Source organism: Akebia trifoliata, chromosome 5 (genome assembly GCF_017979445.1).
Source record: "Akebia trifoliata isolate Shusen 1 chromosome 5, ASM1797944v1, whole genome shotgun sequence".
Taxonomy (NCBI): Eukaryota; Viridiplantae; Streptophyta; class Magnoliopsida; order Ranunculales; family Lardizabalaceae; genus Akebia; species Akebia trifoliata.
Window position 1 is genome coordinate 16,715,843 of NC_141379.1, and position 23,565 is coordinate 16,739,407.

At 35.8% G+C, this 23,565-nt stretch overlaps 1 long non-coding RNA gene across 1 annotated transcript in view; it reads right to left on the reverse strand.

The window, feature by feature from the left end:
* Positions 1 to 6,930: 6,930 nt before the first annotated feature.
* The window catches only part of LOC147401567 (uncharacterized), a 34,949-nt gene continuing 18,314 nt past the window's right edge, over positions 6,931 to 23,565 (reverse strand). The window contains exon 4 of the long non-coding RNA XR_015178216.1: positions 6,931 to 8,299. This is a non-coding gene — a long non-coding RNA (uncharacterized LOC147401567). The remainder of the gene's footprint in view (positions 8,300 to 23,565) is intronic.

The following is a 23,565-nucleotide window of genomic DNA, read 5'->3' on the forward strand; positions in this document are numbered from 1 at the left end:
AAATTTTAACCAAAAAAATCGATCAATTAGGCTCTCAGGCAAAATTATTGATGCTTGCTAAGATATTTATTCTAGGACCCCTCCATTTGGAGGTCCAAAGAATTAAAGATATAATGGAGGGGGGTTCTCCAAAAAATTAAAGTCAATCCAGTTAAACTAAAGTCAATTAAGTAAAACTAAAGTCAAAATTAAAGTCAATCAAGTAAGACTAAAGTCAAGATATTAAAGTCAATCAAGTAAGACTAAAGTCAAAATCTTAAAATCAATCAATAAGACAAAAGTCAAAACCCTAATAGAGTTCTAATTAAATAATAATTCTATTTAACAATCCTAATTAAATAATAACTCTATTTAATAGAATTCTAACTAAAATATAACTCTACTTAAAATAATTATAATTAAAATATAACTCTAATTAAAAGAATTATAATTAAACACTAATTCTATCTAAAGAAACAATTAAAGAATCTATAAATAGGGGTCCTCACAACCTATTTTCGTATCCAAGAATAAACCCTAAGAAAAGTAGGTCAAAAAGCTTTCCTAGCCTCCCAAAAACCTTAATTTTGAAGTCCCAACTCCTTACCTAACATCCATACTCCAACTTTAGATAAAAAAAACAACCAAAAACCCTTCTAAAACACCTTTAAATCCATAAAAAATCAGAAAACTCATAGATCTAAGGAGAAGATACCTCAACTTGAAGATCAGAAATCAGATCTGACAGCAGAATGAAGCGAGGAATACTGTATAAAGAGTTGTTCTATCAGATCTGAGGGAACAAAGTCGTTGCATTCGGAAAATGTGACTATTTTTATTTTTTATTATTATTTAGGTCTTGTTAGCAATGTAGTTTTATTTGGAAATTAGTAGACACCGGCGTTTGCTGGGCGGGGTTGGTGGGTAACAACTTCCAATCCCGTAACGTGATCCTCGGACCCGTATTTTCTTTCATAGATTAGTGTTATTTGCCTTTTAGAGTCAATGTTTGGTTTCTAGACCTAAAATTACTAGGTGGCGACTCCCAAACTTCAAAGGTCAAAAGCGGATCCGTGCACCTTGTGGATCAAGGGCGCTTTCATCTAAGCATAAAGTATCTATATGAACAATAAAAGGTACAAGAAATCTTAAAGAGATCTCATAAGCCTTTTTAGATAAAAGAAAGGCATGAAACTAGAAACAACACAAAAACTTGCTCTAGACTTTTCCACTTTTCAATGGAGGGGAGCTTAGCCTAATGTCATTGCAAGAGAGGGAAGATAAGAGATGAAATATCTTTTCTTCATTTGATGGAGAAACTTATAAATTCTTCTTCTCTAGTTCTTACAAGACTATTTAGTCAAAAAGAAACTAAACTAGAAAATAAAACTACAAAAAAAATATAAGAGAAGAGACAAAGAGCCTTAGATTAAAGGAGTCTTGGATGAGAGAACCAAGAGGGAGGGATGGTTTCTTTAGAGATTGAAGCTCTATTTATAGATAAAAATGTGTGTAGAAGAGTCCAAAATTAGCCTTCATTTTTCTTTACACAAAAAGACAAAAGTGGAGAACATGAGTTAAGGATTAGGGCATTCCAAAGTGGACCCAAATGCTTTTGCCTTGAGATTTTAATTCTAAAATGTTGATTTTCTGCACAAGAAACACACGTAATTAGATTTATCTAGTAAATGAATTTATCTATATATAATTACACCTAATTAACACGCAACATGATGTTTCGAGGCTTATCATGATTATTACCTTAATACATAGAAATAGGGATAAAAATCAAGATAAATATCCGGGAAACGTGCGTATTATTCAGTGTTTTGAGACACTCATCACACCCCCAAACTTACCTTTTTTCTAGTCTCTAGAAAATAAAACTGCTACTTTTGCAAGCACTTTGATTGTATTTAGCGAAAGTAGCAAGCCCATGAACCCCTAAGTTACCCCTAGTGGACGAGTTTGACTCGTGAGGGTTTGCAAAAAATATACTCACAAAATTTCAACACTTTACAGAAATATCAAAATCAAAATCAAAGTATGTAAGGCGAACATAATGATATTTCACAAATCAGTCAAAGGTCATTTACGTTTGAACAAAGTTCTAAGATTTTATTCCTCATTTTAGAAAATTTCAAAGATAACTTGAGTGCTTGTGTGATTTTCTGATTTTTTTCTTTTTAAAATAACATCTTTTTTAGGAACAAGATTTCACCTCCTAATTGCTAAGAATGGTCGGTTCTACCTAAGTTCTAACTCGAAACTAAACATCCTGTCTAGGATTGTGAGATGTGGATGTTCACTTTGATACCTCTAAGGGGCTTTATCTGTGATATTCCAGTTTACTCACATTTTACCATTGACAGCTTTCACCCTATTGAACTAATTGGTCTCATTGGATTCTTTTCATTTTTATACTTTTTTAGTTCTAAACTTTTTGCTTCACTTTGATCTTTTTCACATATTTTTATCTTTTTATTTTCTCAACTTTTTCATACTTTACCATTTTTTGGTATTCTTTTTACAAAAAAATAGGTAGCTCTTTTCAAGGTACCTAGTCTAATCATATGGTTGCTGTCCAAGTCATATTAACCTCAGTTCTATTTTTCTTCTAACCAACCAACCAAATGACAAGAAAGTCATAGTTCACTAGACTAGGTTTCCCCTAACACTCTAGACAAAGAAGAGGGTCCACTCTTGTTCCATAAAATCTTATTTTTTCAAGTACTCAATCAAAAGTGAATTTTTCAAAGTAATTTTGTTCATGATTTTCTTAATGAGGAAAACTAAAAAGAATTTATGATCAAAGGTTAAGACATGAACCTGATATTTAAAATTCATATGTAAAAAATATATACGAAAATTTTGAAGAAAATATTTTGAAAGTGTTAAATATTTTTGAATTTTTTTTTTAATATATTAAACTAAACTAGAATGCTATGTAATGCAATTGTGAGCTAACCTAATACCCCCAAACCTAAATGAAATATTGTCCTGAATATACACGTAGTAAGGAAAGAGAGAAAAATGTTAAATCACACCTGAAATGGATTGGGCATTAACGTGCAAAATCTTATTACAACTAATCTCAAAAGATTGAAAGTAATAACAATTATAATTTCTAAAATAGTTTTGCATAAATAAAATCCTACCTAAGAATTAAGAAACAATCTAAAAATATCCTAATCTAATAATGAAATCCATCATAATCTGAATCCAAACTTTTAGTGACCTGTGCCTTCTTCTCCTCAATATAGGCCAACATCTATCCATGTTACTCAATCAACAATTGCTAACCAATCTTCAGTTCTAGTAGCATTAATTGATTGGTTTGGTTAAGAGTTGTCTTGAAGAGAAAGAGAATAAGAAAGGAATTAGGGTTGGAAGTTTTTTAGTTTTTTTTTGAGAAAGTTTATTTCCTAACTACAATACTTATTAAAACAAAAGCACATGGGTTGCCTCTCAAGCAGCGCTAAGTTTAATGTCTTCAGTTGAGCCTATCAAAAGGTTTAAATCCAAGGTATTTTCCTAACATCTAATTTTATGGACACGACTATTGATTTCTTACCCCAAATGATAGGCAGACATACCATCGCTAGGACATGAATATGATTTTTTAAAATAATCAACATCCCTCGTTTATCCTCAGTTCTTAGTGTCATCACCTTTTCGATATAATTCTCAACCATCGTATTTCCTAAGAGAATGGAAGTTGTAAAATAGGCAGGGTCTTTACAATCTTATGAAAGGATAGGCTGGATGGGATACGAAGTTAGATCAGTAGTAGTTGGAATTGGTGTGATTAACAAATTAGAGTTTATCCTTAGTTCTTTCTGAACAACAGTTCTCTCTGATGGTGGATGAATTTCCTTATTCAAATTTGTATAATTGGTTAGCTCATTGGAAATTTGAAACATTGATTGGTTCTTGGGGGTTATCTCATTTGAAAATTGACTATTCTTTCTTTCTTTTAAGGGCATAGTAAGCTAACCTAGTTGGACTTCCATAATTGCTTCAGTTGGAACTATAACCTCATTGGTTTGAATTTGAACTTCAATTGAGACGGGGTTATCAATTATTGATGGATAATCATCGAAATCTTCAAAAGAGTAGAACTGATCACTAAGGTTATTTTGAAATAATGGTGGATTTTCTAGGATGGAGATATCCTTATTTTTGAATTTATCAAAATTTTCTTCTTCTAAAAATAGCGTTAGGTGATTTAACTGAGTTCCTATGCTGGCTAAGGCTTTACCTATGTCCTGTTGTTGTTGTTGATGGAGCTGTTGTTGTTGGATAAACTGTTGTTGTTGATTTAATAACTCAGTCATCAAGGACTCTAATGATGAAGTTAAAGGAGAGGACAAAAATGAGTCATTAAATGTTGACTTTGACTTTACAACTCTATATTCAGAGAAATGTTGAGAATCATAGGATTGTTGGGGAATTATGGTTGGATTCATCATCGATGTGTTGTGCATATAAAAATCATCATAGTTATCGAAATGACTATCTTGAGTGAACTCGATCTGACACGGTATGGTATCCGAGGGAAACCAATTATCTATGTGGTATGGCTGGTTGAACAAACTAGGTGTCGGCAACCAATAAGAATTTTGATAATGATGCATATTGGCTTGCGTAGCACGAAACATGGGTAGACTCGAACAACACTTGGGAGGATGACATAATTATCACATAGGACGCATGGGATCCAAGATTCTCTCCTAAACTTTATGACAATGTAAATCTGCTCGAGGTTCTATATCTATATACTATTGATTTACACACAAGAGAGGGGGGAATTCATACGTGATATTGGGTTCTTACGACTAGACACTATCATTTTTCTTTGAACATTTACCAAGCATGCAAATCACACAGTCAATCAAACAATCACTAAAAGAAAAACCTGAACTTATATATGTTGTCTAAAGCTAGACAGCTCCTAACTAGGTAGAAATAGCGCAACCAGCCTTCCAAGAAGCGCAATTGGCACAACTTGAAGCGGAATTTCTCATATTGAGCTCATGGGCCCTATAGTCAAGTCTAATTGATTTTATTTAATTTGATTGGATAACTAGTGAGTTGATTATCCTAATTAGAGTAAGGAATTGGTAATGACTTCCAATCCTTATTTTACTACTTAATTAACTATTCCACGTGTGTACAAATTGAAAAAATAACACACAAAGGAAAGGAGTAACTCACTAGCATAGAGAGGCGTGGGTGTTTCAGGTAATGTCTAACACGGGGTGAAGACAGTTTGAGTCGACTTAGGCCACCAATTCCAATTTTGCTGTGCTAACCTAAGGAGCGGTGACGCTATTGTCCATCCATCGTCCTTCCTTAGTCTATTACAATCCAACCCTTCTTAGATAATTAAAAAAATACAAGGAATTCTATACAAGAGTTTCTAAAATAGAAACATAAACTTAACTAAAGATTAAAGGAAATTGAAAGAAAAGAAGAAAAAAAATATACACCTACAAGGAGTAAAACAGAAATGTTAGTAGAAATGATAGTAAACGGACTGAAAAATAGAATTTGACATATCAAAATCTTGCTGACTTTGTCACATTTTATAGAAAATTTTGTTCAATACCAAATCAATATACTATAATAGTTAATCGAAAATCAGAGCAGAAAGTTACAGTCAGTTTAACTTCTGCTGTCTGGGGTGAAAAAGAACACGGGAATGATGACTTTTTTTTTTCTTCTTTCTTCTCTCTTAAACCCTCAAGAACACTTGAACTTACAGAAAGAAATCAAAAGAAAAATTAATAAAATAAAATAAAAATGAAAGAAAGAAATTTTAAATCAAAACTTGCCACTACTACCTTTACCTTTTCCCGGTAACGACTCTAAAATTCTGGTGTGACTATCCTTGTTCTTCCCACCGGAGTTAATATTAATATTAATTTTACCTTACTTGTGGGACAAGTAGGGGATCAAACCCAAGAGAAAGGGGGAGTAGAGTTAAGTTAAGAAGATAAAATTTGAATTAAGTAAAAGGAATTAAAACTATTTTTCTTTATATTTTTGAATTTATCAAGAAGATTTAAAGTTAGAAAATTAACCAAAGTAAATGAAGTTAAAAACAATTAAACTTATGAAATTAAAGCACCATTAGAGGTGGATTTACCTAGAACATATTGATGAGCAATTCCTAGGCTCTAGCCTTTTTATAACTCAATCGTAAGGGCTTAGTGTTAGCTCCTTAGATCGGAAAGTTTAGCAAATGAAATCAAATGAGAGAACATAAACAAAGTAGAATTCCTTCAAAAATTCCTACTACCAATTATCTAGTTTAAGCATACTTTATCTTAATCTAATCTAAGCATAAAGTATCTATATTAAGAATAAAAGATGTAAGAAATCTTAAAGAGAACTCATAAGCAATTTAGATAAAAGGAAGGCATGAAATTAGAAACAACACAAAAACTTGCTCTAGAATTTTTCACTCTCCAATGGAGGGGAACTTAGCCTAATGTCATTGCAAGAGAGGGAAGATAAGAGATGAAAGAACTTTTCTTCATTTCATGGAGAAACTTAAAAATTCTTCTTCTTCTACTTCTTACAAGACTATTTAGCCAAAAAGAAACTAAACTAGAAAATAAAACTACAAAAATATAAGAAAAGAGGCTAAGAACCTTAGATTAAAGGAGTCTTGGATGAGAGAACCAAGAGGGAGGAAGGGTTTCTCTAGAGATTGAAGCTCTATGAACTAATGAAATTTTTACAACGTTTCTAATACCAATGGATATAAAACAGAAAAGAAACCTTACTAAAAATATAAAAATAAAGAAAAATTCAGCAAGATGGAATGAATCTTGGATCTAATGGGCCATACTTAGTCTTTTTATCAAAAGTTATTTCCAACCTCCAAAAGAAACAAAGTGTTAGAAATTGAGCAAAATAGAAATTAAACCTACTACTGCAATCCAAAAGTAAAATCAAGAGATGTGTCAAAATTAGAGAAATAACTTCTCTAGAATTAATGTGGTGTAGTCAAAATCTACTATGTCACATTGAAACCTCGAGATTTGTGTCTGAATTTTTTCCACAGATCTTAGATTTTCTCCTTAGTTAAAATGAGCACAAAATTTTTTGATTTTCAGAAAAAAAGTTGGATCAATGAAAAATAGAAATAACTTCAACCAACTTAGAACAACTACACCTTTCCCCAACAACAGCACCAAAATTCGGATATTATTATTGTCATTTCATCAGAAATTATATTTTTATACTCCTTAGCTTGTGGGCAAGTGAGGGATTGAACCCAAGAGAAAGGGGGGATGTTACCAAGTTAGCAAAAATGAAGTTAACCTATGTTGTAATATAAAACCTACTTTTGTATTTTTGTGAAACAAAGTGGAAAGTAAATGAATGTTGCTAGAAAATAAAACAATATAAGAGAAAATTATGCTAGGATAATAAAAGAGATAAATACCTATTAGTGATTAAAGTAACCTAGGATTAGCAAATAAAACTGTATTTGAGTTTATCCTTCCTTGCATTCAACCTCAAGGGCTTGGTATGAACTCCTTGGGTTGGAAGATATGGCATGAAGCTTTTGAGAAAATACTATAGTTAGGATTCCTTCACTCAGTAATGTGTGAAGTCCCTACCATTAAATATCTAGTTTAAGTATATTCTATCTTGATCTTGTCTAAGCATAAAACATCAAAGTTAAGCATATGAGGCGTAGAGATTCATATAAAGCTTTAATCCATCAGAGTTAGATAAAACTTTAAAGTAAATCCTATAAACAATATAAAAATATGAAAGGATACAGAAACAATACAGAATTAAAGTTTGCTCATAGGCTTCCTCCTCTCACTAATAGAAAGAATTTAGCCTATGGTCATGGCAAATATACAAGAAAAAGTAAAAGAAATACTACTTGTACTCATGTTAACCAAGATACAATATTTTTTTGAGAAATTAGAGAAGTTGTTGAAATAAAGCCTAACTATAAAATAAAAATTACAGAGAAAATACCAAGGGCATTAAGGGAGAAGAAGAGAAGAGACAAGAGCCCAAAGACTAGGACAAGAGACCCAAGACTCTTTCCTAATTGGGAAAATGATCTATTTATAGACTTAAGGTACTCTAAATGGATCGAAAATAGTCGCCATGTGCAGAGCACACTGAAGTAATTTTATGGCGATCCATGTGAAAATCATTGTGCCACATTGATCTGGAGACATTTGGATATCCAATTTTTCATGGTAGCTTGATTGGTCTTCATGATTATAGTGCATTCTTGATTGATTGATTTGGTGTTTATCTGGATGAGTTGATCATTGACCTGTATAATGAACACACACGATTAGTTTTCTGATAATTATATTTATTTTGTATAATTAAGCCTAATTATAACAGTATAACATTAACTATGATAAATTGAGGCTTAATATACTTATTTACCTAATCGATAAGTTTAGCCTCAGCTTACCGATAAAAAAAAAGTATAGAAATCGAGATAAACGCCTGGGAAAAGTATAAATAAATCTGTGTTTTGAGATAGTGATCACCCAACTAGTCGTGATTGTGGGCTTCAAAATTTTAAAGAAGCCCTCATGAATTTTATAAATCAAAATAAAGTCCTTAACCTCACAGTTAGGCTCACAAGTCTAAATTGGGGGTCCTTTTATCGGGACAAACTTCATATGTTTGGGTTTGAATTTTCATAGATAAAGCCCATGATCTAGCAAATCCAAGTGATCCATATTAAATATTGGGCCTTATACCTAAATAAATGAGTTTGGCCCAATAATAATCCATAAAATCTTTAAATGGAATTTGGACAAATTTAGCCTTTTAAACAAATCAATTAAACTTCTTTAAGTTGGGGTATAATTGGAAAGTTAAATTACCTTTAAGTTTATAAATACAAGAGCCTCTCTCATTGAGAGGGGATCTGGATCACTTTCTCTCAGAAAACAGAAGCTCTCCCTCTAGAGAAAAAGAAGCTCTCAAGCCCTCCTCCAGAGACAAAACAAGGTTCTTCAGAGATCCGAGCTCCGACTAAAGAGAAGATCAAGCATAAAGCCCTTCTCAGGAAGCCAAGAAAATATTCTTAGTCGATAAAACGCAAAGTCCGGAAAGAAGAAAATCTACAGAAGCCTCTGCAGAAGATCAAACACAAAGCAAAGCCAACGTCAAAGCATCCTTCTCAGTCGATAAAGCGCGAAACTCGGAGAGAAGAAAAGCTACATACGTCATCATCATTATTTTGTATTTGACTGTTAATAAGAGGAAACATTGAGATCTATATCTACTTTTCATCAAAAAATTAATAAAATCATTTGCGATCATATTTCACAAATCTCGAGGTAGATCTGTTGAAATTTACTGTCCACAAATTTCTGGCACGCCCGGTAGGACCATCTCAACCTCTCATCTTTCAGCCAACTCCAAGAACATCAACTAAAGCATCGATGGCATCTCGTAACGTCAATGATATCGCATCTGCCGCTACTGAGAAAGGTAAGAAAATCCTTTCTTCCAATCTTGAATCTACTCAGGTTATTAGTCGCGATCATCATGTGACACGAACAATGACAAAGACTGGTGGATCCAAGCTAGTGGAGCCTCTCCAGCATCACTCCAAGAAACGTGCCACCAAAATGGCACTTACCATGAAGAAATCGTGGGCGGATGTGGTAGAAGATGACTCGTCAGATTCTGGATCTGATTCGAAGTCAAGCGAGGGATTGTCTAGATCTTTATCGATCATTTTTCCATCACAAACTCACACATCCATCATAGTATTGATGATAGTTGGAGCGTTAACGATAGAGGAACAAGTTGCTCAGATGGCAGACACGATCAACAAGTTAACAAAAGCAATGGAAGACAAAGATATCAAAATTGCAACTCTCGTCAGTCGTTTGGAACAGAAAGACAAAGAGAATGAATCGAGTGCTGAACCTTCACATCCTCCAAGATTCACCCCTGAAGCATACGTGGCTCCGCACCAAGAAGAACAACAAGCAGACTATTTTGGTTCACGAAAAGCTACTCGAGATCCACCACAGGGGTCTGTTGCTTCACTTTCTGTTCAACAACTGCAAGCAATGATTACTGACAGCATTCGTGCTCAGTATGGGGGCATGCCACAGTCTTCATTGGACTATTCCAAACCCTACACTCAACGCATCGAACAAATGCGTCTTTAGGCAGGATATCAACCACCAAAATTCCAACAATTCGAAGGAAAAGGCAATCCAAAGCAGCATATTGCCCATTTCATCGAAACTTACAATAACGCCGGTACATTGGTGATTTCATGGAGAAATAATTTATTCGCTCCCTCTGCGGCAATGCATTATATTGGTACACTGATTTGAAACCTAACTAAATAGACAGTTGGGATCAACTTGAAAGAGTATTCCTTGGCCGCTTCTACAGCACTAGAAAAACAGTGAGTATGGTGGAACTCGCTGTCGTCAAACAAAAGAAGGATGAATCGGTTATCGAGTACATCGAGTGATGGAGAAATCTTTCCCTCAACTGTATGGATCGACTCTCTCAACCTTCTACTATCGAGATGTGTGTTCAAGGGATGTACTGGCAACTCCTTTACATCTTGAAAGGAATCAAGCCACACACTTTCGAAGAGCTAGCCACTGGAACCCACGACATGGAGCAGAGTACAGTTATGCATCAGATTCCACGACCAAGCGAGTCTCGAAGGCAAGAAAAGGAGGATGACAAGTCCGTCAAAACTAAAAAAGTTTTATCTACCACCACCAGCAAACCTGTCAAGATCACAGGTAAGAGAAGAGAAGATTAGCCAAAAGCTGATTCAACACAAGAAAAAGGAAAAGCTTGGAAAACTCTCAAAGAACTTGAGGTGAAAGAATACCCTTTTCCTGATGCTGATGTTTTGGGTATGTTTGAAGAGCTACTGAAATTAAAGCTCATCGAACTTTCAATACCCAAACGACCCGAAGAAGTAGGTCGTAACAATGAGCCGAGGTATTGTCATTATCACAGGGTGATTAGTCACCCGATTGAAAAATGTTTCGTCTTCAAGGAGAAAATCATGGATTTGGCACGTCAAGGGAAAATTGAACTTGACTGTGTCGAAAATATTGCTACTTCCAACATAACATCTGTCACCTTTGGATCTTTTGATCCAATATTCTTGGCAAGTCAATATGCAACACAGATTCCATCTTCTCAAATTCCAAAAGTTCTACCTCAACCACCACAACCCATATCCATACATTCTGACTTTAAAAAAGCCTTTCCCACACTGGGGGCAAGGCCAAATCAAATAAAGATCATCATATTTCCCACTTCACTTCAACAAGGACAACAATCTCATTCGATTTCAAATTCAAAGTCAGACATCTTAGAATCTGCTTCAGTTGATGACGAAGGATGGATAGTTGTCATTCGTCAAAAAAGATGCCCTATATATGTGCCATCTCCTTTTATTTCGAAGCCAAAGAGAAAGAGAAGAAAGGCAAAACTAAGTACAGGGTCAAAGAAATGAAAGAGAGCAACAAAGAAGAAGGCTTTCCGAGTTCCGCCCATAGACCCCAAAGACATCCTTCAGCAACTGCCCTGTGTGCCGGTTACTCTTCTAGAATTCTTACCCAAGAAGCTCTTAAAGGAAGTCTGCACGGTGTCATGTTATCAAGTGGAAGCGAAAGTGCTAGAAGATAATATTGATGATAGGTCCAAAGAATATCCTACTACTTCCAATGATGGAGATCAACGACTTGAGAAAAACAATAGCACCTCAAAAATAAAAGATTCGCAGGTCGACTTGGATTTGTCCAGTGATTCCAAAAAGTTCAGCTTACTTCAAAGCAAAGCTCAACTAATTCAAAATAGAAAATTCAACCTAACATAGATCCACGAGAAGATGGTCTGTGCATGGCCACAATCACCTTCACTGATGAGGATCTCCAATTGGGGTCTCGACCTCACAATAGGCCTCTTTATGTTATAGGTTATGTGAGGGAAACTAAAATTCAAATAATCCTCTTGGATTGTAGTTCTACGGTCAACATCATGCCAATTCGTACTATGAAACAAGTTGGCATCTCATCGGATCAACTTGCTCGCAGTAAATTGATGATTCAGGGTTTCTACTTAGGAGGTCAAAGAGCGATCGACATGATAAGAGTAAAGCTCTCTATTGCAGATTTGGAGTCAATAGTGCTCTTCCACGTGATTGATTGTAAAACTTCATATCACTTGCTTCTCGGTCGACTGTGGTTGTATGAAACTGGTCCATCCACGTTACATCAATGCTTCAAGTATTACCAAGATGGTGTGCAGAAACGTGTAATAGTCGAAGATCAACCGTTTGACAAGGTAGTAACGTATTTTGCCGATGCAAAATTTTATTTTGGAGGTGACATCATTCAAGAAACACTTCCAATTTCGATGCCTCCATCTAGCAAGCAAAAATCTGACAAAGGAAAGCATACTACGAATTATGCCTAAAAGATTTCTCTTGGTCCTCAGCTTTAGAAAGAACAACTAAAGAAGCAAAAATTAGAAACTCAACAGATTAAGGTGAGTCAATCAATAGTGGACGCGTCATCCACAATTGTGTTGCCTACCCCAATGCTTAATTATGTGCCACAATTGCGACGGAAGTCAGGACAGTCACCTTTTGAAGAGATTTCTTCAGAAACCAAGCCTTCTATCTCTAAAGTCAAATTGGAGATACTGAAAGAAGAGTTAACCTTTCTGGTTATACCTCTCCAAAAATCTTACATAGTAAGGATACCCGTGGAAAATGTTGTCCCAACTACGTTAATCGTGAAGGACCATGAAGATAACCTCGCAAAAGTAGAGTCCAAAAGTTGGTTCGGTCCTAAAACTTCAAAGTTATTCAAGATTACCGGTTATGGAAAAGGTGAACCTATGCGATTGGGTGAACTACTACAAACTAATCAAATTCATGGTTTAACTGCAACACAAGTCAAACTCGTTCGAGTTAGAGAAAGAGTTTCATTCACATGAGCAGGACTAGGGTATACGCCAGAGGCTCCAATCAAAATTTCTAAGATGAAAATGGCTTCTTCACAACATATTATAGTAGAAGTCATCAATGAGTCTGTAAAAGAAACACCAGTTCCACAAACATCGGTCTTTGATCGAATTGGTGGCCACATCTCTACCACGTCGGTATTTGATCGATTGGGTGCTTTAAATGATCATCATGATGTACAAATTCATGAACCTCGTGCGTCTGCTATATACGAAGAGAATGTTGGAGTAAAAATACGAAGAGAATCGCGACGTCGACCTAAGCAAAGAAATAAATATTTGGAGCCTAAAGATAGTAGTGGCTTGCATAGCACTATTCCATCTCGCATTAAACGACAAGCAGCTTTAGAGGTCTCGATATCAGATGCATTGGTTGTGAAGCGACGCACCATCATCATCACAATCAAACGAGCAATAGCCGAGCTTCAACTGTTGGAACAAACAATTCTGAAGATGTCGTTTCAGTAAATCATATTACCATTGAGAAATTTCCTGAAGAAGATTCTACGTCGTCAGATGAAGACTCGAAAATGCTCCACCGATCTTTGAAGAAGGCAGATAAGCCACTGTAGATGACTTGAAAGAAATAAATACAATTGAAGAGCTGCGACCCATGTTCGTCAGCACTCTTCAAAACCATCATGAAGAGTTCGAGTACCTCAAGTTGCTACAAGAATACAAAGATGTATTTGCTTGGACTTACAAAGAAATGCTAAGACTTGACCCGAAGATCGCTGTTCATCAGCCCGCAGTTAAATACGGAGTTCGCCCAATAAAACAGGCACAATGTCATTTTCGGCCAGAGTGATACCACAGATTGAGACAGAGGTCGACAAGTTGATAGAAGCTAGCGTCATCCGAGAAGTAAATTATCCAACCTGGATTTCCAACATAGTTTCGGTAAAAAAGAAGAATGCACAGATTCGAGTATGTGTCGATTTTTGCGACTTGAATAATGTATGTCCAAAAGACAATTTTCCACTCCCAATCATAGAACTTATGGTTGATGCGACTACAGGACACGAAGCCTTGTCTTTCATGGATGGATCTTCTGGTTACAATCAAATTCGAATGTCGCCAAAAGACGAGGAACTTACAGCCTTTCGTACCTCAAAATGTATATATTGTTACAAAATTATGCCTTTTAGACTTAAGAATGCTGGTGCCACTTACTAGCGAGCTATGCAGAAAATCTTTGATGACATGCTACATGACAAGGTGGAATGTTACGTTGATGACCTAGTAGTAAAGTCCAGAAAAGAGAAGATCACTTACAACATTTATGTGATACCTTCGATAGATTACGATGGTACCAGCTCAAGATGAATCCATTAAAATGCATTTTTGGAGTTACCTCGGGTAAATTTTTGGGATTCGTGGTTCGGCATCGCGATATTGAAATCGATCAAAACAAGATTGAAACCATTCAAAAGATGCCGGCACCAAAGAACATTCATGAACTCAAAAGTCTACAAGCCAACTTGTTTACATTCGTAGGTTCATTTCAAACTTAGCTGGGCGTTGTCATCCCTTCAGTCGATTAATGAAGAAAGATACATCATATGAATGGGATAAAGCTTGTGAGAATGCTCTGAAAAGCATTAAGGAGTATCTTCTCAAGCCTCTTATTCTTTCTGCACCAATTCTTGAAAAGCCATTGATTCTCTATATTAGTGCACAAGAAATGTCACTAGGAGCATTGTTGGCTCAAAAAATGACGAAGGAAAAGAAGGTGCACTCTACTACTTGAGTTGAACTCTTGTTGGAGCAGAAGTAAACTATTCACCCATTGAGAAGATATGTTTAACATTCATCTTTACCATAAAGAAACTCCAACATTACATGTTATCGCACACAATCTGACTCACTACGCGAGTTGATCCACTCAAGTACATCATGACAAGGCCAGTTTTGTAGGGAAGACTAACTAAATGGGCCCTTCTCTTATCAGAATTTGAGATTATTTACATCCCTCAAAAGGCTGTAAAAGGGCAAGCGTTAGCCGACTTTCTTGCTGATCATCCTATTCCCGCTGGATGGAAATTGTCTCACGACTTGCTAGATGAAAAAGTATTCTCTATTAATATACTTCAAGCTTGGAGAATGTTCTTTGATGGGGCCGCTAGAAAAGATGGAACGAGGGCAGGTGTAATTTTTTTCACCCAACAAAATGAAGTATTGCCATTCTCGTTTGCCTTGACGAAGCTATGTTCAAACAATGTTGCGGAATACCAATCTGTGATCATTGGTTTAGAACTCGGGCTAAAGATGAAGTTACACCAACTCTATGTGTATGGGGACTCACAACTTGTCATTAACCAACTCTCAACACATTATGACGTTCGAAAGCATGAGTTAGTGCCTTATCACTACTATGCTGTACAACTTGTAAGTCAATTCGAAGACGTCATCATCAGGCATATACCAAGAGCTGAAAACAAGTAGGTTGACGCTTTGGCTAGTCTTGTTGCAAGTTTGACTATGCCAGAAGGAGAGATAATGAGTATCCCTATCTGCCATAAGTGGGTATTATCTCATTTGATAGATGAAAATTGTGAGTCTTACGAAGTAAACGCCGTCGAAATAGTCGAAGTCAAATATTGGAGACAACCACTTATTGACTATCTACAGCATGTAAAGCTGCCAGACGACCTAAAGCACAAAATTGAAATACGTCGTAGGACACCTCGATTTTTATATTTCAACGATAAGTTATATCGTTACTCTTTCGACGACATCTTAATGAGATGTTTCGGAGATGATAAAATCCAAGATGCTTTAGAAGAAGCACACTCTAGAGTGTGTGGTTCACATTAGTCAGGGCCGAAACTCTATCACAGTCTGAAGAGGATGGGATTTTACTGGCCTACTATGGTGAAAGATTCTTTAGACCATGCAAAGAGGTGTAAAGCTTGCCAATTCCATGGAGATTACATTTGTTAACCACTGGAGCCATTGCATCATACAATCAAAGCTTGGCTCTTTGACGAGTAGGGACTTGATGTCGTTGGACCACTCCCAAAATCCTCAATACAACATCTTTATGTCCTTACTGCAACTGATTACTTTTCTATATGGGCTGAAGCAGTTTCCCTTCAAGAGGTCAAGAAAGAAACGGTAGTCGACTTCATCAAAAATAATATTGTCTTCCGTTACGGCATTCCATGATATATCATGACAGATAATGGGAAATCTTTTAGCAATACGTTGATAGATCAATTCTGCATGAAGTTTAATATTAAGCAGAGATGTTTTATAGTGTACAACGCTGCAGCAAATGGACTCGCTGAAGCCTTCAACAAAACTCTCTACAAGCTTCTTGAGAATGTTGTCTCAAAATCAAAAAAAGATTGGCATGAATAAATTGGAGAAGCATTATGAGCATATAGAACCTCATACCGCATCTCCACACAAGCCACACCTTACTTATTGGTTTATGGTGTTGAAGTTGTTCTCCCTTTGGAACGTTAGATACCTTCCCTAAGGATTACTATCCAAGAAGGTCTAACTACGATGAGAATGCCAAGTTACGTCTGGCTGAACTTGAAGCATTGGATGAAAAGAGATTGGAAGCACAACAACGACTAGAGTGTTACCAAGCCCGTCTGTCATGTACATTCAATAAGAAAGTTCGACCACGTTCTTTTCAAGTTGGCGATTTAGTTCTTGCTGTACAACGACCAATCATCCTCTCATACCGTTCTGAAAAGAAGTTTGATCCAAAATGGGATGGGCCTCATGTAGTGAAAGATATATACACTAATGGTGCATACCTTCTTGTAACACCAGAAGGATTACATCTTGGTCCAATCAACGACAAGTTCCTCAAAAGATACTATGCTTAAAAGAATGTTGCTCCCCAGCACGCACCTAAACTGTTTGACAATGCTTCTCAGCACGAGCCTAAACTGCTTGACAGTGCTTCCTAACACAAGCCTAAACTATTTAATAATGCTCATTATCGTACAAGTTTTAACTACATGATACTCCTGACCCGCATGAGTTAAAACTGTGAACGGTCCACAAAAAAAAAAAAGAATTTGAGTTCATTAGATTGAAAACCCGAGAGGGTGATCTAGACAAAACTTAAAGTATTATCTATCTGAACTATATTATGGTTTGATCCCATTTTTGGGTACGTAGGCAGCCTGTAAAGTTACTTCAAGTTCAACCACATCAACAAAAAATAATATACTCATATAAGGATAGAAGGGAATTTTATTAATTTCGAACGAAATAAACAATGTTATAATTTCCTAAGTCCTATACAATAAAAATAAATAAATAAATGAAAAAATAAGCTTAATATAAAGAAGTAAGTTCCAAAACTTCTTTTCAAAGACTCTCTCTCTACTTTACAAGCAGTTATTTCATCATCATCAATGATTGGAGCATTAGGTAGGCGAGTACACTCTGCTTCAACAGTAAGTAGAGCCTCCTCCTCTTTCTGAACTTGAGTACTAAGAGACTCTTTAGAAGCAGCGACTTGTGGTAGCATTTCTCTGATCTGAGTCAACTCAATTTTTGACTTAGCTTCTCGTTTAGTCAATTCGACTTCTTTCTCTTTAACTTCAGTCAATTGTGTACGTAAACTATTCACTGATTGACGTTTTAGCTGAGTTTCCTTATCTAAGACGGATAACTGAAGATCCCTATCATCTGTTGACAAAGATGATAAAGCCTTCTCTTGTCTTAAAACATACGCTTCCACTCCAGCTATAAGCAATTCGAAGAAATTTACAAAAGGCATAGGATCAGTTATGAAAGCATCCTTGAGAAAGAGGCGATGGCATGCATATGAAGAGATTGCTATTTTCTTAGGTTGGAAAAACCAATATTGAGCATCAACTCAACTCTAGATCAAAGGAATTCATCATGAGCTCTATGTAATGCTTGTTGAATGCATAAGTCGATGTCACTATCATGCAAGGAAGCTTATCGAGTTTGGGTAGAACTAGTAAGCATTCCACGCGACTTCAGAGCAATCACAGATGAATCAACGAACTTATTAGAAGTAGGTAACGCCAATGTGATAGGAGTTGTATGTGTAGTTGAAGTTGATGTAGTGCCATGAGAATTTTGACGAGGACATGAAGAAACCTCGTCTCCATCACTCTTTGAGGGGTCTTTAGTATCAACCAATTTCAAAATTCCCCTACTAAGATGACTGACATTCCAAACATCTCCCATACCCAAGAAGGTAGGGAGGACTACAAAATCCTCTAAGGCGAACAAATCAGCAATGGAGTGCATATCGGTTGATGATTCTGCGGTAACGATTAAATCACAAAGAATTAGGTATATATATATATACATAAGAAACATGAAATTTTCAACAAAGAAAAAGTGTGTAAAATTACCTCTCCTAGGAAATACATTATTCTCAGCTTCAGCTTCTTGCCTATCTAGAGTCACACTCGTATCTTTAGGTTCAATCTGAATAACAGGCTTCAAAGAATCTATGGGACTTGATCTATGAGCAGCTTGTTCTATATCTACCCCAAGAATGTTGGCCTGCTCCATTTGAGTAGTCGCTGGAGTCGGTAGTATTTTTTTGAAATGCAATTTCAATCTGGGCTTCGCAATGACATTCTGCGTTTCATCAATTCGTGTGTGTTCAATTCTACTTTTTAGAGAAGGTTTTTGCATGGCAAGTTGAAAGTGTCCTCGATTCGCGGGGTGCGCGGATCCGCTTTTGACCTTTGAGGTTTGGGAGTCGCCACCTAGTTATTACAGTCTAGGAATCGAATACTGACTCTAAATGGATAAAAAAATTAATCTACTAAAGAAAAACTGAATCTGGGGATCACATTACGGGGTTGGAAGGTGTTAGGCACCAACCCCGTCCTGCCAATGTCGGTCTCTACTTATCCCAAATAAGATTACATTGCTAAAAAAAATCTAGATAGAAGAAATAAAAGAATTTTACCTTCGAAGCGCAAAGATTTTATTCCCACAGATCTGATAAAACTGCTCATCGTACCGTACTCCTTGCTTCGTTCTATCTCTGGATCTGATTTCTGATCTCCGAGGTAAGGTATCTCTTTCTTGGATCTGAATTCTTAGAATTTGTTATGGATTTTGGGGTGTTTTTGAAGGGCTTCTAGGTATTTTTCAAGCTAAAATTGAAGTATGGGTGTTAGGTAAAGAGTTGGGACTTCAAAATTAGAGTTTTGACCTACTTCTCTTAGGATTTATGATTTGATACAAAAATAGGGTGTGAGGACCCCTATTTATAAATTTTTTTAAGGATTGATTTAGATAGAATTAGTGTTTAATTAGAATTCTTTTAATTAGAGTTGTATTTTAGTTAGAATTGTTTTAGGTAGAGTTGTATTTTAGTTAGAATTGTTTTAGGTAGAGTTGTATTTTAGTTAGAATTCTATTAAATAAAGTTATTATTTAATTAGAACTCTATTAGGATTTTGACTTTTGGTCTTATTTGATTGACTTTAAGATTTTGACTTTAGTCTTACTTGGTTGACTTTTAATATCTTGACTTTGTCTTACTTGATTTACTTTAATTTTAACTTTAGTCTTATTTGATTGACTTTAATACCTTGAATTTAGTCATGCTTGGTTGACTTTAATTTTTTGGAGAACCTCCTATATTATATCTTTAATTCTTTGGACCCCCAAATGGACGGTTCCTTGAAGAAATATCTTGGCAACCCTCAACAATTTTGCCTGAGAGCCTAATTGATCGATTTCTTTGGTTCAAAATTTTAAATTAATTATATTAATATTTTACTTTAATAATTTAATATTTTATTTATTAATTTCGAAAATTTTAATTATGAAAATTGTGAAATTACCGTTTTACCCTCGGAGAGGACTTTTCACGTTTTAAGTCGATTTTTTATGTTCTAGGATGTTTTAGAATCGATTTTTTGTAAGTTATTCAATGGAAATATTGGTTTGTGTCATTTATGAAATTTTTTTAATGTGAAATGGTCGTGAACTTTATGAGGGGCATTTTCGTAATTTTGTCAAATTTTGTGAAAATTGATGAAATGATTTATTTAGTTCCGATTTATTGTTTTATGTGTTCGAAAGGATTTTCCTAAGCGTAATGTAGGCTCTAGGGATATTTTAAGATTAGGGGTATTTTGGTAATTTGATCATTTTTTAGTGATTTTTATCGTGAAACTTCTTTTTGTCTAAAAAATGATGGTTTCTATGTTTCTGAGATTATATTTTCCTAGCGTAGCGTGGTTTCTAAGATTTTGTCAGTTTATGATACCTCATCCGGATTTCTGAAACATATCTGGTAACAAAATAAAGCAATGGAATAATCATCCATCATTGGGAATCGTTGCGATCGAGTTGACGAGTTGATTAATCAGGCGAGTGCAAAAATGGGGTGTCTACAGATGCCCCTCTTTGACAGAGGGTTGATGCAAACTAGATAGCAACTCTATTTTGGTAGATAGTGCGATATCCGAATGCCAAAGCTAGTGACAGTTCATTTTGCAACCTGATTTAGCAATTCGTCGAGGTGTTCGAATCCTTGAGGATAAAGCTCTCCCCGAATTAAAAAATTTCAGGTCCTTGAGCGCGAGCTCTCACTGGCAGTGTCAGATCCTTGAATTTTAAAAAATTCTCCTTGACTGATGTAACAACTGTGCAAGTGTGTGACTTAAAATCTGTGATAAATCTCAAAGAGTTTAAGTTGGAACTGAGTAAAATCTGAGTATAAAATGAATATAAATTGAGCATGAATCGAGCATAATTTGAACATAATCTGAGTATGAACCGAGCATAATTTGAGCATAATCTGAGCATAAACTGAGTATAAACTGAGCATAGACTGAGCATAAACTGAGCATAACTGAGCATAAACTGAGCAAACTGAGCATAATCTGAGTATAATTTGAGCATAAACTGAGCATAATTCCGAAAAAACCCTCGGCGGTAACTGAGCATAATTTCGAGAAAACCCTCAGCGGTAACTGAGCAAAATCCAAGATAACCCTTGGCGGCATCTGAGCAAAATCCAAGATAACCCTTGGCGACAACTGAGCAAAATCCAAGATAACCCTTGACGGCAACTGAGCAAAATCCAAGTTAGCCCTTGGCAGAATTTGAGCAAAATCCAAGATAACCCTTGGCGGCAACTGAGCAAAATCCAAGATAACCCTTGGCGGCAATTGAGCAAAATCCAAGATAACCCTTGGCGGCAACTGAGTAAAATCCAAGTTAACCCTTGGCAGCATCTGAGCAAAATCCAAGATAACCCTTGGCTGCAACTGAGCAAAATCCAAGTTAACCCTTGACGGTATCTGAGCAAAATCCAAGATAACCCTTGGCGACAACTGAGCAAAGTCCAAGATAACCCTTGACGGCATCTGAGCAAAACTGGCAGAGGAATGAAGGAATTTTGGGAAAGAATGAATGAAATTGGAGAATATTGATTAAAATGAATCGGGGAACGAATAAATCTGGAAGATAATGAATCTGGAAAAGAATGATCAAATTCAAGAATGAATGGATCTGAAAAAGAATCTGGGAACGAAAGAATGCCATATCTCCTACTCTAGGTAAATGAATTATTAGTTAATCTCTGGGCATAGTCAAATGTGAGATCCGAAGTGCTTTTGTTTGAACCTCAAAAGTTTTATGAATTTAAAACCTGAGTTTTTATTTCTTTTGAACCTCAAGGGTTTTTTGAAAAACTGTTATCAAGAGGGTAACCTTAAGTTTGGGGTTCTCATTATCTTTTAGGATTAAGCTTGCTCAAAAATAAAAGCTCCTAGTTTGACAATAAACATGGCATTGAAGATAATTGAACACATCATGCAAAAATTAAAAAAAAATGCCCCTAGTATAAGAGGGAAACTACATATTTAGAGAAAAAAGAAAATGCCCCTTGTATGAAGGTTTGAAATATTTGATTACCACAAGCGCAATAAAGATCCAACTTTTAATTTTGATTAGTTTTATTGAAGATTTTGAGTCAGGCTCAGGAGAATAAAATATTTCTTTTTGAGACTCATCATAGAATTCACCCTTCTCTTCCTTGATTTACTTGGGGAAGTAAACAATTTTCAAATCGATCGCAGACGAAATACTTGTGGTTTTTGAGTCTGTGCCTTGTTTAAACTAAGTATTGAACTTGATTATTTAGACTTCTGATGTTTCAACTCAAACTACTCTTAATTTTTCTTCTCTTTTGCTTTGTTGCTCTAACTTTTGCCTAGATCGCTTTTTCAGGTTTTCAATCTAGCAAGCTTTCTTTTTTTTTCTTTACTCTGATTGTTGTCAAAGTTGTCCTTTTGGATTTTCAACCTTGCGAGCTTGCCTTAACTTTTGCCTAAGTTGCCTTTTCGGGGTTTTCAACCTAGCAGGCATTTTTTCTCTTTTTCTTTTCTTCCTTATGGAATTGCTGTTTGATCATGCTTTACTATCTTCCTTGACTTTTCGCACAGTACATAGGAGGACTTTTATAGGTAAGCTTAGGACTAGGTATAAAAAGAAAGAGATTTTGAGGCTCAAAAACCCGAATGCCCCTTGTGTGGCATTTCTTTTATTTTGCCTTGAACTTTCTTCCCCATTTTGAAGATATTTTTTTTCTTTTGAATTTTTTTCTTGATTTTTTATTGTGTGGGGAAATAGATTTTTTTTATTTTGATGTGGTCGGGCCTGAAGTAACTTCTCAGGTTGCCTACGTACCCTAGAATTTTGGGATCAGACCAAAACGTAGTTCGAATCCTTCCCTCCCTTAGGTTAGGTAATCAGGCTGAGAAATAAAAAGGCATAATTTTTTTTCTTTTTGAAAAGGCTACAAAGGGGTTGAGAAAGGATATATTGAACTGGGTAATAGGAGAATTGATTCGGTCAAAGATGGCCTCCTTAAATGTAGTACCGTTTGATTTGGTCAAGGTTGGTTGGTTCTGGTAATTCGATTCCATCATGATCTTGAAGCCTGACAGCTTTTCCTGGTAGTATTTCCTTGACAATGAACGGACCTCCCCAATTTGGTTTGAACTTCCCTCTAGGGTCAAAGATAGGTGCTCGATTCTCTTTGAGTACTAAATCCCCGACTTGTAAGTGACGGGCCTTGATCTTTTTGTCAAACGCACGGGCGACTCTTCTTTGATAAGCTTGCACGTGATACAAAGCTCTTAATCATTTTTCTTCGATCAAATTCAATTCTTCATACCGTTAGCGAACCCAATCTGTTTCTAACAACTGACTTTCTAACAAGACCCTAAGAGACGGAATTTCCATTTCGACTGGCAAGACTGTTTCCATGCCATACACTAAGGAGTAGGGAGTAGCTCTAGTAGAGGATCGGATTGAAGTTCGATATGCCCATAGTGCAAATGGTAGTTTTTCTAACCAATCTCGATGTGATTCACACATTTTCCTGATGATAGTCTTAAGATTCTTGTTAGCTGCTTCGACTGCTCCATTAGTCTGAGGGCGGTAAGGGGATGATTTGTGGTGTGAGATTTTGAACTTCGAGCATAATTTAATAACATTAGCTTTGAAGTGTGACCCGTTATTAGAGATTAACTCCGAAGGTATCCCGTATCGACTGACGATGTTTGT